Genomic DNA, 17,290 nt, shown 5'->3' on the forward strand with positions numbered 1-17,290 from the left:
AAGGAACTGGTTTTGATTGGGTGGAGGTATCCAGTGTCCCACTGGTTGAGCTTTCCTTCCTCTCTCCCAGGGCTCTGAGGCAATTCTGATCATGAATTGCTAAAGAACCCAGTTTGAAAACTGGTGTGCATGACCTTACATTCTTTTCCCACACTTAGATTCTGGGAGGTAAACAGAGCCACCCCTCAGATCACTCTGATTGTTGAGCTCACGTTGGGATGTCTCCTTAGGAATCTTACATCATCATCTACCAGCAGCCCAGTAGATCCAGAGTATCTAATGTCACTGCAGATATGACTAGATTTAGCCAGAGGCTGGTGAACTTTTAGAAACTTCAATCAGTCTGGAAATAATCTGTGAACCCATGAACAAACAAAAATTACCTGTGAATATGAAGGAACACCATTATTGTCTAGATCACACCCCTTGATTGCATGGGAAACACAAGGTTGCTCTCAGACTGATGCCAATGGACACAAAATGGCGTCTGAATCAGAGATCCACTAAAATATTTCTTGAAAGAGTGACATACATAGCCCTGAGCTCCAGAGAACAGGTTGAACGAGGCAGTATCAGAGGTCTTTGCCATTCTATAACAAACTGCCATTTTATTAATAATCAGAGAGGCAGAAGTTGGGAACTCAGTGGATTTTCTTTGAAGTTCCCCATAAGTACAGATTCCCATGGAAACCAAAGTAGAAGAGAAAAAGGAGATTTAAAAGAGTAAATATTTAATTATTTAAAGACTTCTTGAAAAGATTTCTTTAAACAGGTATTAAAAATATTAAATATTAGGTAAGTATTCCTTTGACTTACAGCCTGCGTGGTGTCTAGTGTGAGACCTCAGGCCAAAAGGCAACATTACAGACATGACCGGGGCTCTCCCTGGCAGCTTTTCTACAAAGTTGGTTTGAGCCCTAGTTTTTCATCTCTTTATTGTTCAGATGGTCACCTCAAGAGTGAACTGTAACAATATGAGGCTGTAGAACATATATTTTACCATTAATAAGACTTCTGATAATTGGGGCACCTGGGGGGGCTCAGTCAGTTAAGTGTCTGACTTTGGCTCAGGTCATGATCTCATGGCTTATGGGTATGAGCCCCACGTCAGGCTCTGTGCTGACAGCTTAGAGCCTGGAGTTTGCTTTGGATTCTGTGTCTCCCTCTCTGTCTGCCTCTTCCCTACTCACTCTCTCTCTGGAAAATACATACATACATACATACATACATACATACATACATATTAAAAAAATAATACTTCTGATACTTGTCATGATCTGAGTGTTTACTTCATGCCAGCCTTTGTATTAAGTACGTCATACCACATCTCTCAATTAATTCTTACAATTAGGAGCACCTGGGTGGCTCGACAATCAGTTAAGCCTCTGACACTTTGCTTCAGCTCAGGTCATGATCTCACCTGACCTGTCTGTGAGTTTGAGCCCTGCATCAGGCTCCACACTGATAGCCCAGGACCTGCTTGGGATTCTCTCTCTCTTCCTCTCTCTCTGCCCCTACCCTGCTCCTGCTCCCTCCCTCCCTCTCTCCTTCTCTCTCTCTCTCTCTCTCTCTCTCTCGCTAAATAAAATAAACTTAAAAAAATTTCTTACAATTAAATTGTAGTTGTTAATATCTCAACTTGATAGGTGAGGAAACTTATGTCCAAAGAGGTAACTTGCCTTGCTAGTAAATGGCACAGCATGCTTCTGGCCTCTTAACAGACTCCAGCTCTTACCCACTGTTTCCCTACCACAAGGTATTCTACAGTTGTTTTGTGTAATGCTGAAAACGGTAGGTAGAAAGCATTTCAGAACTCTTCGGGCCATGAGTGGGATAAGCCCTTAGTGTTTCTTTTGTTCACCGGGGATCCCCCAGACGTGTTATTGTTATATATTACTATAATTCCCAATCAGATCATAATCATATAATCATATTATGATGCACAATTGTGTTATATTCACGATAACCACCCTCCTCTATGATCTTGTCCAAACAGTTGTTGATCATTCCTCTCCCCTTCTCTCTCTCTCTGATTCCTCTTGCAATCCTTGGTTTACCCTTCGTCTGCTGTTTCATGGGAAATAGTAATTCAGATGGACAAGGAGGACCAATTGTCCAAGGGCTAGTTTAACATTCTGGCTCACCAGAGGAGATGCAGGGCTGAGAATCTGATGATACACCCAGCTCCTTGGGACTCCAAACAAGGCATGTGGATCAGCAGCAGGACCCGGAGCTGAGTAGAAATGTAGACTCTGGGACCCCACCCAAACCTACTGGCTCAGATTCGGCATTTTAAAGACTCCCCTTACCCCTGCCCAGATAATTTGAGGCATGTTAAAGATCGAGAAGCAATACCCTTGTCCATAGCTGCAGCCATGATATGGCGGAGTTAATCCCAGGGGCTGTGGACAAGGAGAAAGGATGGGCAGGGGCAACAGAGAGAAGACTCAAAGACTTTCCTTTTTGGAAAGTAATTTTGTATTTTGTTTATTTGCTTAATAATTTGTGTGTGTGTGTGTGTGTGTGTGTGTGTGTGTGTGTGTGTGTGTTTTAAATCCTAACCCTCTTATCTGCTTTTTCATTGGAACCAAGAGGAGTGTGAAAGAATTGACCTCATTTGAAATTTCCCTTCAGCAAATGGTCAAACCTTTGTTTTCTGCTCCATTGTTTTCTAAACTGGTGCATAAAAATAACGCTTTTGCTTTAGGCGTGTGCTTGCAACGTTAACCTCCTTTAATTGCCTGATTCACATATTACAACTGTATCTGCTCTGTATGAACCTTGCTCCTCACTCTCTCAGAGTCTCCTTCATGCTCCTTTTGGCCCCTTGTTGATGGTTGTTTGATAATTCATACGGTGATAATTCTGTGAATAGTTTTTCAGTTATAATTGGATGGGATCTGAGCAAGTGAGATATAACACACTGCATTTTTTTTCCTTCCAAGGCAACCCTGTATCATATATGCACAATAGTGCAGTTGCTGACCTCAAAACTGATTCTAGAAGAAAAAAAATGTCATGCCTCCCAGAGATTATCAACGACTAGACCAAGATAAGCTCAAATATATTTACATCAGCCTCCAAATACTGTAATAAGAGGAAAGAAATACAGTCTGTTATTTGACTTTCAGGGGAGAAGTTTTTAAATATAATAGAAATGCAGACTGTTGGCTTTGTATTTTAAATGCATTATCTTTGAAAAATACTATGATATTATGAGGAATGGACAGTGCTATGTCAAAGATTAGGGTCTTCTGATGGTGACAATTACTCTGCAGTATTTGGAATGCCCACATTTCTTATGTGGCATTTCATAACACTTCTTGGTTGCTGAAGCTTTTATGATTTTACCTCATTTAATATCGTAAACTGACATACCATTTGTATGCATATAAAAGGCCTCAGGCTCCAGTAATGGACTGCACTCATATTTACAGTTCGGTTTTCAGGTTCAACTATTTTAGTCTTAACAGTATGAAGAAAAGCTTATATAAGAAACCACTTTCTTTGGCACAGAAATCATAAGCTTTGAGGGTCCATGAGAATGAAGGAAGACCTCATAAAATACTGTGACTGTAGGCTGTGGAGAGACTCTAGTTTCCTGTTCAACATTCTAATAGAGGCAATATAGGTAAATTGCTAATTGTTGAAAATGATGAATGTATCAAAGAAAGAAAGAAAGAGAGAGAGAGAGAAAATAAAACCCAGTCATAATGCATTTTGTAAAATTGATGTCTGCACTGATCAGGTCAGGTGAGGACTGGTCACTATTATTAATAATCACCTATCCCATCAAAATCAGTTAGGAAACATAAGCATGGGTTGAGGACCTGGCTTGTTGACACAGCCACGTCTAGTTGTTGGCTTGTGTGTCGGGCATTCAGAAGAAGTAGCAGATGTGGTCCTCTGTTTTGAAGGGTGCACTTAATTGAAGAGATTAGACATCTTATACATGAAGTTATTTAAGAATATTTGTGAAGTGGACCCATGGGTGGCTTTGTTGGTTGAGCATCAGACTCTTGGCTTTGGCTCAGGTCATGATCTCAGACTTTGTGAGTTCAAGCCCTGCATTGGGCCCTGCATTGGGGCCTGCACTGACAGTGAGGAGTCTTCTTGGGATTTTCTCTCTCTCTCTCTCTCTCTCTCTCTCTCTCTCCCCCTACCTTGCTTTCTCTCTCTCTCTCTCTCTCTCTCTCTCTCCCTACCTTGCTTTCTCTCTCTCTCTCTCTCTCTCTCTCTCAAAATAAATAAATAAACTTTAAAAATTAAAAAAAAAGAGAGAATTTGTGAGGCATCTATTTCTGAAAGCACAAAATGTTATTCCACTGGAAGATTTTTATATTAACTGTGGATTCAGGAATCCACAGGAGAATAATACAAAAAAAAGACATAGAACTACAGAGAAGGAAAGAAGAAAAGCATGTAGAGGTAGGGGAGAAATGCAGTTAACTGGAAAGCATCAGGACTTAAGATCAGAAGCTCTATTTTGAAAGCATTTAGAAAAATGGGGCCTACAAGGCAGCGTGTTTGTCCTTCTAGAGCCCTGCCTTAGCCTCTCATGCAATTGTTTATCTCCTCTCATAGTCTGGGACAGACCCCCAGGGCCTCTCAGAGCCATGGCAATGAGGGGAGAAGATTTTCCTCATGAGTCTGTTCAGATTTGCTCTTGGCGAAAAAACTTTCTGCTGAAAGTTCCCAGTGTTTTCTTAGGACTTCGGTCTTAACGTTGAGTCTGGAGCCAGATGTGGAGATTGAAATACACAGAATGGTCTCTCTGCTGTTGAGTTGTCTGTAGTGCATGCCAGAGAGCAGGACCCCGCTTTCTTCAGGTACCCAGGTGTGTCCCCTGCCCACCTCCACCTTGGAGGGGTGAGGCAGGGGCCTGGGGATAAGGTCGGGAGAAGCCAGGGGAAGCAGAGCACATGCACTTGGCTGGAAAAAGACTGACACAATTAATAGACATTTGAACACGATTCTCTGTCTGGAAATTGAGGGTGATTATTTCTCCTTCATTGTGTGTAGCATCCTTTTGAGATCGTTTGGGGAGGGATTTTGTCAGACTGGAGAATTGTGATTAATGATGAAGGCCTCGTAGAGCCAGCCTGCGTGAATGCATTATCCTCAGTTGCTTTCCCATCTGTGTGTTCAGATCGCTCAGTGCCAGAGCCCTGAGGCCTGAGCTGGACCAGCCCCATTATTCTGGATGACGAGCAAACAGACACAGAGAGGGTGAGATGCTTACTCTGCAGCTCACAGCGAGTCAGCCAGAAGCCACGGTGGGCACCAACGTCTCCTGTGTCACAGGGTTCTGTTCCCCTGGCAAGCTAACACCACTCGGTCCGCCGTTCAGCTCAGCAGCTCTTTATTGAACCCCACCATGTATCACTGAACTGGGCTAAACCCCAGGGTTTCTAAGATAGGCAAGACGTGGAATTCATAGTCTGGGAGGGAAAGAGAAATTGATTGCACATCTCATCATTTAAAAAAAAAATTAAGGCAGAAATGAGCACTGGCATAAAAACAAAGGACAAGAGCACAGGACCATCCCAAGAGTGCTAGAAGAGGTGCCATTTGAGTGGAGGCTTGAAAGACCCACAAGGGTGGCTCCCAGGAAGAAAGCTGAGAGGCTCGTCCAGAGGAGAGAGCAACATGAACCTCGCCACTGTGCTTCCCGCCAAACCGCTTTCTCTCGACCCTCTTCTGAGAAGCAGTGTGGTCTCCTTGAATCTAGTAATCTCGTGTCTCTTCAAATTGCAGGTAGAGAGTGTGGTGGGTGTTTTGAGTTATTCTTTTCCTGTTTCATCTAGTGGAAGATTGACCTAAAATGTTTGGCCAGAGAGAAATAGAAAAGCCAACCCCGGTTTGAACTGCTTGAATCTGATTCCGTCAGGATCTCAGATCTTTCTACTCCTAATGTCAGCTTGTTTTTTGGAAGTGACTTGAGGCCACAGAATGAGTTTACTATTTAATGGACTAACGGGTATCCTAGTAATCTGGAAGGCCTGACTGGAAAGCATGGGCTGAATGAGCTACTGAAGGAAAGCTGTGTGCTGAGCCCACCCACCCCTTGTTTCTGGTGACCCTGTGCTCCCACTCTTGTCATGACATACCGTACGTACCCTTCTGAAGAATGTTCTAAATGCTGGTGAAAGAAGAAGGTGAGCCAGGGCATTAGCAGGTCCTTGTTACATGGAACTAAGGAAATTCAGAGGTGAAAGAGAAAAGCAAAGAAAGCCTTTTCTGTTTGGGTCTCACCTCACACCGTTTCGTCTTTTCCCATGAGCAATGAAATCAAGCAACAAGTGTTGACTGAGAATCTTCTAGGTACAAAGCATTTTGCTGAGTGCTTTGAGGATGTAAACAACAAAAAGATACAGTTCTCTCCAGCACCATATATTTTAGTTCAGGAGATACAGCAATACTTTGTGACAAGGTCCCATGCCATGTAAGGTAGAATTCTACTACCAGAACTATTTGTTTAATAGTTATGTCATTGTTGGCAAGTTGCCTTACCAAATCTGACTTTCCATTTCCTCCTCTGTAAAATGGGGGTGCTTGCTTACAGGGAGGGATGTGGTGAGATTGCATGAGATTATCAATATGAAGTATGTCTTGTGATGCCCAAGAGATAATACATGCTAGTAAATATTAGCTGCCATCATCATTATCGTGGTGTAGAGGAGCTAAGTTCTGACATCTAAGATCTTATGTCTGCATTGACATCTATGCACAGATCTTTAACAGGAATGTCAAACTTCACATGTCCAAAAATGTTTACTTTTCTTGTTTCATCATCTGATTAAATGGCATCACCATTTAACCAGTTACTCAAACCAAAGACTTAGGAGACATCGATTTCCTCCCTTTTTTTCTTCCTTAATTTCCAACCACCTAGAAACTTTTGTCTGTACTACTTCTAAAAAAATACAAAGAGTTTGTCCAATTCCTTTCCATCTCCATTGCTACCACTCTGGTCCAAGGCATCATCATCTCTTGCCTCAACTATGGACCCCTCCCTATCACACTTAGACTGCTGGACCCTTTCATCCTCTTATTGTGACCTTTCTATTCCTCCAATATGCCACACCCTCTTTTGGCATCAGAGCTTGTGCACTAGCTATTTCATCTATTAGGGATGTTCTTTCTTCCTCTCCTCTCCTTAAAAGCTTTATTGCTTCTTTGCTTATGCAAGTAGGTCTCGACTCAAATGCCAGTCCCACAAAGAAGTCTTCCCTGACACTGTCTCCCACCTCACTCCCCACTCAGTTTCTTGTATCACACTTACTCTATTTTGTACCTTCTGGAATATTTCATAGGTGCTATAGAAGGGGAAAAATTACCAGAGTATCTTATAGGCTGTTTTTCGGTAAGGGCTTGAAAGTGGCTTACATCACTCCTGTGCATATTCCTTTAGCCAGAGTTTAGGCTAATAGACCAACCTACCTGCAAGGGGAGGCTGAGAAGTGTAGTTTTCTTATGTGCCCAGGGAAAGGAAGCAATGTGGGGACATGTCATTAACTGCCACAGCTCACATAACTGAGAATCCAAGTGTGCGGTTTTATCTAGATACTCAACGACACCATGGTCCTTTTTTCCATTTCCATCTCTGGATTCCCTTTTAGTTTGGCCACATGTTCAGATAGGCTCTCTTTGACTGAAGCAAGATAAATGCAGAAGCTCCACATCTTGCTACTTAACAGTGGTATATAGTGAGAGTCTTTCCTGGAAGCTCCAGAAGTCTCATTGACTCAGAAGTCCCATTGGCTGACCTTCCCATCACATAACCAGTTGCTGTGACCAAGGGAATGTGACCTGAGAGCAATGTGTGTTCTCCATCCCTGGATTTGGGGCATGGGCAGAGGGGCAGTTGAACCATAGTGAATCAAGATTGGGTGTGAGATAGATACCAAAAGACTTCTTATGGGATATAGGATAAATGGATGCCAATGGCAAAAATACCAAATATCCCCTACAAGGCCTGGTAAGATTTATTGACCAACACTGTGCAATTCTCAATATTCCCCAAATCAGTTAATCTAAGGATCAGTGGACCACATTTTAAGAAAGATTTTTCTTCTTTAATTATCTCTGGCAGCAATGGACTACACCAGAAGCATATTGTACAGCCACAGCTATTTGTGAAAGTACATGGAAACTCTTGATTCTTTGATTTGTCCTACTTCAGCCTACATTTTTTGTTGGTTAAGGAGAAACCTAAGTGGCTTCATTCCAGTTAAGAAATAAGTATTTTTAGATGTGAGTTGTAATGAATATCCAGGACTTCCCTTATATTATCCTATCTCTGTTGAATTCACAGAGAATGCAGTTAGAGCTTGTGATAAGTTTGAAAGTGAGACTGAGTAGCTGCAATAAGGTAAGAACAAGACTGTTGGAGGGGAGGAACTTGTAGTCATGCTGTTATTAGGATGTAATTGTGTTCGTTGAAATCATCCAAGATTATGATGCCAGGGAAGGACCCAGAACCCAAGGAATGAAACTAAAGGACTCAGAGATTGTTGAACGACGGAGACAATAGTGGGTGATTCATAGTGTGATCAGGTGAACTTCAAAGCTGAGGGGGTTTTAGGAAACAAGGAGAGAATGGTGGTAGGAACATCAAGTAAGGAAGACACTGGGATGCCTGGATGGCTCAGTTAGTTAAGCATCTGACTCTTGGTTTCAGCTCAGGTTATGATCTCACGGATTGTGAGTTTGAGCCCCATGTTGGACTCTGTGCTGACAGTAAGGAGGCTGGTTGGGATTCTTTCTCTCTTTCTCTCTGCCCCTCCCCCACTCATTCTATCTCTCAAAACAAATAAGCAAACTTTAAAAAAAAAACAGGGTGCCTGGGTGGCTCAGTCAGTTGAGCATCCAACTTCGGCTCAGGTCATGATCTTGCAGTTTGTGAGTTTGAGCCCCGTGTCGGGCTCTCTGCTGTCAGCTCAAAGCCTGGAGTCTGCTTCAGATTCCATGTCTCCCCCTCTCTCTTACCCTCCCATGCTCATGCTCTGTCTCTCAATAATAAATAAGTGTTAAAAAAAAAAAAAGTAAGGAAGACACCAATGGCTCCTCCTGGTCCAGAAAAACAAATGTTGCTGTAAAGAAGACCAGTCACCATTCGAGAACTTTAAAGGGGAAGCAGTGCCCTCATGAGATCATCAGGTTGTGGCTAGATAAAGAAGATAGAGAAGAATGTTCAGCAAAAAGGTTGACGTCTGCCCAGAAGCCAGTTTACCATGATATTAGTGCAGGTATGGGCTGAATCAAGGAAGACCCTTGTGTTAGTCAACCAGAGGCCACCTTCTGTTGATGTGCCAGCCCTCCCTGTGGTTCAGTAGATACCGTGTGAGCAAAGCAGACACAATCCCTGTCCTCATGGCGTTGATAATCAAATAGAGGAGATAGATATTAAATAATCAGATAAATATCTGAATATAAGTAGAAACTCTGATAATAGAGATATGCAAACATTCAGACCATAATACGGAGAAATCTGATTCTGGCATGATTCTATGGAGGAAGGGGTAAGAAGACTCTAGGTGAGTATCTGGAGACAACTACTCAGTGCTTGATGTTAACTACTATAATGGCCAAGCCCTAGAAGTATACTCATCTCTCTTTTTAGTGGTTATGGTATGTGGATAGGGTGTTGAATGTTGGCCCCAATTGTTTGCCCCAGCAGAAATTCTATTGAGCAGCCACAGTGAGGGTTCAAGAACCCCATGGCAACAGAACAAAATTCATGAGCCAAACAATCAGCCATTGTGGTAGGGCTCCATCATGAAGTGACAAAACAGGCATATACATGGGTGGGCAATCCAGAAACAGGCCCAACTTGAAAATGCTGGGAAAAGTTGCCTGCAGGTAGCATGGCCAACTGCAGGGCTATATAGGACTATATGAGATGAGTGGGAGAAAGGCATGCAGTCCCCAATCCAAGGAGTATTGAAGTGCTCAGCAGGTGACCAGAATGAGCCTCAGTACAGAGATTAAACTGAGAATACTGTCACCAGAAGTGGACCATTGGTTAGGAACCAAGTCTCATGAGTAGGGAGGAAGCCCACTTTTCCAAGCATTGAGTACAGGTCAGAAATAGTCCAGGGGATCTGGATACTGAGCCCTGAATGTCAGACCAGTGCTCCAGAAATCATATCATCAGCGGGTCAGAACTGAGTTATGGGGACCTGGCTGGGCTGAGCCTGCAGCAGGGGTCAGATGACATCACCAGGGCCTGTGGAAGTGGCATCAGCCTGGGAACCAAAGCCAAGGCTGGATCTCTCTTTGAAGTTCTCCTCTTCTCTACAGGGTGCTTCAGCCTAGGGCACGCCGCTGCCCTGGCAGGAATGGGGGAAGGGCAAACACCCCTTCCCTTGCTTCCCAGGCTCTTCTCTTCACCCCCTTTATTTTCATTCAGAGGATCCTCACAGAGGTTTACGGTCACGTAGCTGAGTTAGCAGACCTACCAGATGATTATGGTTCAGCAACTATTTTAGTCTTTATATCTTTCCCTTCTGCCTTTAGTATTTTAAGGAGCAGGTAATTTTGCAAATGCCAACTTACTGCTTAGACATCGTGTTATTACTATCTCACATGTTCTTATGTACTTATCTGTTTGCTGACACCATAAAAAAAGTGCCCAAGGGCAGAGACTTTGTTTTCTCCACTACTGGATCCCCAGCGTTTAGATCAGTGTTAGTGACAGAGTAGATGCTCCACATGTTTGTTGAGTGAATAAATGTGAATAAATAAACAAGACAACATTCCATTCTAATAGGCTGGGAAAGCTCAATTCTGTTTATAGACATGCTATACCCAAATAAGATAATCCACAGATTTTGACTAGATATCAAAAGATTCTTCTCAGGGGCACCTGGGTGGTGTAGTCTGTTGAACATCCAACTTGGGCTCAGGTCATGATCTTGCTGTTTGTGAGGTTGAGCCCCACATCGGGCTGTCTCCTGTCAGCACAGAGCATGCTTCAGATCCCCTGTCTCCCTCTCTATCTGCCCCTCCCTGCCTCATATTGTCTCTCAAAAAATGAATAAACATTTAAAAAGAAAAAAAAAGATTCCTCTGGATATCATAGGCAAACAATGACTAATATCTTGGACAATAAGTGACCATTCCTTTGTTTTCCTGGCTACTCCAAGAGTAATTCAACTTTTTATGTCAGTTGAAACTTTGATCCTTTGTTCTTGCTTTCCTACAAGAGACCAAAAAAAAAAAAAATGAGCTTTGCTTGTTTGTATTTATAACCAACGAAATGGATTTTACTTCATAGAAAAGATATTATTTCCTCTTTATTTTTTTTTTAATTTTTTTTTTTAACGTTTTTTATTTATTTTTGAGACAGGGAGAGACAGAGCATGAACAGGGGAGGGTCAGAGAGAGGGAGACACAGAATCTGAAACAGGCTCCAGGCTCTGGGCTGTCAGCACAGAGCCCGACGCGGGGCTCAAACTCACGGACCGTGAGATCATGACCTGAGCTGAAGTCGGCCGCTTAACCGACTGAGCCACCCAGGCGCCCCTTATTTCCTCTTTAAAATGGACCTATGGTGGGGTGCCTGGGTGGTTCAGTTGGTTAAGTGGCCATCTCTTGGTTTCAGCTCAGGTCATCATCTCACGGTCGTGAGTTTGAGCCCCACGTCAGGCTCTGAGCTCACAGCACAGAGCCCACCCTGGACCCTCTGTCTCCCTCTCTCTGCCCACCCCAAAATAAATAAATGAAGGGCCCCATAGTTGCATGTGTTGTGATGGTCATGATCACGTTCATCATTATTCTACTCCCATCTTACATATGGAGAAGTTGGGGGTACAAAAGGTTAAGTAACTACCCTGAAATCACACTGCTGATCAGTAGAGGAGCTGGGAGCATTCTTAACCATGAGACTGTAGAGTCTGTCATGTACCTGAAGGGCAGGCACATTGGTAAATATCACTCAAGTCATTTATTAAGTGAATGGAGGGTAAATAAGACATGTTGACTGCCTCCTAGGCTTCTTGTGAGGATCACATGAGTTAATACATGTAAGGTACTTAAGACATAAAAGCAGTATCTGCCACATGGTAAGCACTCAACCAACGTGAGCCATTTTCATCCACCACCGCCCTCTAGGAGCCCACGATATTGTGGCAAGATGACAAGCATGCCTATGTATGGTTCTCCACATGTACATTTTAATCTGGGATTGGCCACTATTTTCTTTCACCGGAAGAAGTTGGGAGAGAAGGGCCGGTGACATTGAATGAAGTTTACTTAAATAGCAAATGTACGGGAAGGGAGTATGACTCAGTTCGGGAGAGAGTGCACATCTGTGCCATTCTTCCACTGGCCCAACAGAAAAGCATTCTACAAGTAGGAAGAAAATGGCCGACACTTACTCTGCACTCACCATGAGCTGGACACTATGCTAAGCACCTTGCGTAGATTAGGTTCTTGAATCCTCGCCACATCCCTTCCAGTTATGTACTATTATCCACCTTTGGGAAATGAAGACACAGAAGCCTGGAGAGGCAAGTACTTGCCTCGGGTCCCCCAGCTGGCGCGTGCACTCTACAGAACCAGTGCTTTTAATGACTGTGCAGTATCACACATTGCAGCATTCCCTGGGTGAGAGGAGGGTGTGCAGCCTTCGAAAGCTTTTTATGAAATGCAGGGCACAGTCGGAATGGAAACCCTGGTAATTTTTTTAAACTGTATAATTAGAAATCTCTTTTAAGATGATTTTTTTCTTTCAAATCTCATTCATTTGCTGGATAATTTTCTTGAGCTAACTCTAATAACACCATTTTAGTATAATTACTTGAGATACAGGAGCTTAAGATAGAATTCTTAAGAACAGTGTCTGATTGATGAAGGGTAATTTTTGTAGTGCGGTAATACATTTAAAATAAATCCCAGTTGTCAAAACCATTAACACTTAGGATTTCTGTGCAGCCCGGTTGTATGTGTCTTCATTTCATTTGCTTCATTCATTCCTTCATTCATTCGGCGTGTATATATCATGAGTGTGCATAGGATCTGGTCTAAGTGAACATGACAGATTCCCGCTTGCATGGATCTCAACTCACTGCCATAGCTGGGGGGGACCAGGAGTGCAAACAAAAGCAGGAAATTTCGAGACTGGAATCTAAGTCCCCAGTTAGAACAAGAGGCTGCTGAAGTGAGACCCCAAATGAAAATGGCCTGAATAGGAAGAAAAAGCCACTATGGGAGAAAAGCAGAGGGTTCCAAAGGACAGAGGAGGGCACCTCAGTAGCATTTCCCCATTTACCAGCCAGGAAACTGGTAGAGGAGCCTAGGGAGATGGGATGGGAAGTGAGATAAGCCAGAGGGGAGAGTAACAGGCAGCTTGCCGAAAATCTAGAGAAGGACCCACTTTACCATCCCTTTATCTCAGAGTCTGCAGTTCATTTCGATGGGCTGACACATCACTGTCCGAGTGCCTGATTATCAGGCATGGAGAGTAACGGGTCCCCACAGTGGGAGGGCTCTGTGAACGGCCTGGAAGGAGGTTGGAAAGTTCATGTTTTCACTTCTGTGTTGTGCCCTTAAACATTATTAAGAAGGTAAATGTCATGTTAAATGTTCTCACCACCACTAACAGCAGCAACAGCAACCATAAAAAGACATCACCTTTTTGTTTGGACCCCTCCAGTAGCTAAAGGGGCGGCTTGCTTATCTTCCTTTGTATCTGATCCTTTAAATCAGAAGACAAATTGTGCTCTCCTTCATCTGTTGGGTGCTATGTTAGATGCCCATGGGCACTTAGAAGGGGTGTGTCTGTGGCTAAAAATGTAGCTTCTCCTTCCTCTTGTGTAAATAACTTGAGCATCATGAAAGAGAGGGCCTCAGGCCTTTTCTAAGAGTCACCTAGAGTGACAGCACACTTTATCTGCTTGTGAAAAGCTGTTGTATTCCCGTGAAGACACTGAATGCACTGGCCCTCAAGCTGGGACCCCTGTTATCAGCCACCTAGTCCACACTGGGCTACAGTCCCCAGTTCACAGATCGCCTCCAACTTTACAACAAGGCCCTCATGACATTTCTGAGAGAGAAAGCCACTATGGGTGGCTTACCCTCAGATTACCCTCAAGGGAACTGGGGCTCGTGGGTGAGGCGACTGGACCTGCTCACGCAGCTGGGAAGTAAGAAGTGGGAGGCAAACCCTAAGAGACTCTTAGGTACAGAGAACAAACTGAGGGCTGCTGGAGGGGAGGTGGATGGGGGCATGGCTAGATGGGGGATGGGCATTAAGGAGGGCATGTGTTCGGATGAATACTGGGTGTTGTATGTAAGTGACGAATCACTGGGTTCTACTCCTGAAACCAGTACTAGACTATATGTTAACTAACTTGAATTTAAATAAATTAATTTAAAAAATAAAAGAAGTCTTGGCGCTTCTGGGCGGCTCAGTCAGTTAAGCGTCCAACTTTAGCTCAAGTTATGATCTCGTAGTTCGTGAGTTCGAGCCCCGCGTCGAGCTCTGTGCTGACAGCTCAGAGCCTGGAGACTGCTTCAGATTCTGTGTTGTCCCTCTCTCTCTGCCCACTCCCCCCCACACTGCTCACGCTGTCTCTCCCAAAAATAAATAAACAAACATTTTTTAAAAAGTCTTCCTTCATTCATTAAATATTTATCAGGTGCCTGCTGGATGACAGGAACTGTTCTAGGCTACCCGTGTCTCTACCTTCCTGTCCTGAAACCAGATTTCAAAAGGCAAAATACGAGAGTCCCTGAAGTGTGAGATTTCCATGAAGTCACGTCCCCCTCCCCCACCAACCCCTGAAGACAGTATATTTGTCTAACAAAATAATATGTCCCCTTGCATCATGTAACCTCTCTGAAGAAGTCAGGACTGTCCTTTTTTTTCCCCCTTGCCCTGAGAGAAGTGTGGTGAGCTAAGCTTCTGGACACACTAAGGTAAATGTCAGAGATGTTTTCTCAGTGAATCTTGACGGCTGATTTTATTTTTACTTGCAACAGAAATAATAACTGTGGCCATGCTAACATATAATCCTGAGGTGAGGAAATTGCAGGGCAGGGTGAGGGAGAAACGCATTTTGACACTTTTCCTTTGACTGATACCACTTCTGTGGCCTATTGTGAGCCTGAATTCGATTCAGGTCAGATGTACCAGGAAATTACGATGGCAAAAAAGGGTGCCTGGAAATGATGCCATTTGCAGGGCATGTCAGTGGCATCACTGATTGGGGCCATCTTTGATCTCCGTCACCTGCCGCTCAGGAAATGAGTGACTATCGATTATATAAGCTATCAGAGGCTCTGAGAGGCGTGTCAAGGATGGGTCCAGGTCAGAATATCCATCAGGAATCTGGGAAAGCAATTCAGCTGTTCAATTTAGGGACAACTCTTCAGCTCCTAATGGGTCTTCATTTTATTTAACTGTTTGAGTACAAACCCTTAAGGCTGCCAAGGTGACACAGAGAAGGATCTGTGGAATCTATGTAGTGGGGAGCTGCAGGTACTTTGTATAGTCCACAGGACTGTGGTCTCCACCAGTATGGTCACGTAGAACAATGTTCGGTGTAGTGAAAAGCTTTTCACACTCTTGGTTTTTCAAAAGAGGCCTGTCAGCAAGTTTCCTAGGGCAAAAAATAACTGAGCCATAGTTAAACTTCACTAAGAGTCCTATCCCATTAGATAATGTCATCCCACTGTGAAGAGGAACCCAGGGCTTTGCTAGAATAATAGGATACTAATCACTACCCGTAGGATTTGTTAACACAGACCAGTAGGGTTGAGTTGGGTCTCCTTTACCCTTCGTGCAAAGTCTGTCTCCCTGTCTCAATATGTATTCTCTGTCCTGAGGTCAGGCTGGGTGAGGAAAAGTTTGTTCTCTGGTACTGTGATCAAGATGAAGGTTTCCAGGGCTTAAGTCAAAGCAAAGGAAGAAATATTTGTTGAGTATACACTCAGCACTAGGCATTGTGCTAGAAACTTCCCCAGTATATGCCCTTGGCAGACATCGCTGACAGCACCATTTACCCATCGGGCCTGGATTCAGGCTCAGAATCCTCAGTATAGGGTTTAGTCAATCGGTGGGGTTTGGACCACATGCATGTGCTATCTAGGTATTTAAAAATACTTCCTTAACGACAGAGACCCTGGCTTTCCATCTCCTCACTTGTGCTTAGCTGTGTTCACTGCCCGGTAAAGGTCCTTTGTTAAATTAGGGCTTGCGTTTTGAGAATGGTACCCACAGGCCAATGTAGTTAGGTTTTTTAAGGAAGTGGAGGAAAAGTCCATATGGGGTTGCAGGTAGTCACAGCTCTGGGTCAGAGGCTGGCTGATACAGTCGGGTATGCACCACTATAAGAACCGCTCTGCGGCTAATTGGCTTTTGAGAAATGGGATAGGACCAGCAAGAATCAAATTAGATCTACTACCCAATTGGCTTTTCTCTGTTTCCTCTTCTTCCTCCTTCCCCATGCACTCATTTACCTCTCCCTTTCCATCTTACTGTGGTGATGATGTATTTATGGGAATCAGGTAACACACATTAATCGAGATCCATAACTTTTCTGTGAGCACTGTGATAGGTTTGAAGAGACACTTGAGAACGTTGGTTTAAAAGTCAGACTGCCTGCGTTGGCTCCTCACTGTCTTTCCTTGCTAGCTGCATAACCTTGGCCAAATTGACTTCTCAAAACCTTAAAACTGCAGCAGTCACAGAAAGCTAATCCCAGCATCACTTCATCGTGAGGATCAAAAGTGATTTTACGATTCGGTAGATGAATATAAAATATAGCCCCTGTTTATACTCTAATTGAGGAATCATAGTAGCAAAGTGGAAATGAAACAAAAATGCAGATATTCCCCTACAGTTAGAGTCACCATAAAGCAAACCGGATACATAAGGGTTCATAATCTGGGGCACACAGTGTCCATCCCGAGTCCTCTGTCAGTGACGATTGGACTTTCTTAGGAATTAGTACCATCCCTGGAAAAAATACTGCTCCAAGTGCAGCCCAGTGGCACTCTTTGTGTGGCTTTTTTTGTATGTTAGCCCCACACTGTAGGTTATGTTCTGCTGACTCTGGTCCCTGTGTGATGGGTGGAAGGTGGAAGAAACCCTTAATGTCAAGCTGCATGTTAACAAACACTGAAGTTTCTTAGCGATGCTTGTTTTTTTTTTTTTTTAGTTGTACCTTCTTATCTATAAAAATCTCATTGAAATTTCTGTAAGAAGTAGAACTCAGTTATTTCTGGAACTCTGTTCCCTAATCCTCTTTTGTCCATTGAAAGAATGGCTCTCTATAAAGCA

The 17,290-nt window shown here is 43.5% G+C and overlaps 1 protein-coding gene across 8 annotated transcripts in view; it reads left to right on the forward strand.

Annotated features, from left to right (window-relative positions):
* Nucleotides 1-17,290, forward strand: part of APBA1 (amyloid beta precursor protein binding family A member 1) — a 208,905-nt gene that overhangs the window by 58,609 nt on the left and 133,006 nt on the right. The gene's annotated exons all lie outside the window — the stretch shown is intronic.

This window comes from Neofelis nebulosa, chromosome 12, assembly GCF_028018385.1.
Source record: "Neofelis nebulosa isolate mNeoNeb1 chromosome 12, mNeoNeb1.pri, whole genome shotgun sequence".
Classification (NCBI taxonomy): domain Eukaryota; kingdom Metazoa; phylum Chordata; class Mammalia; order Carnivora; family Felidae; genus Neofelis; species Neofelis nebulosa.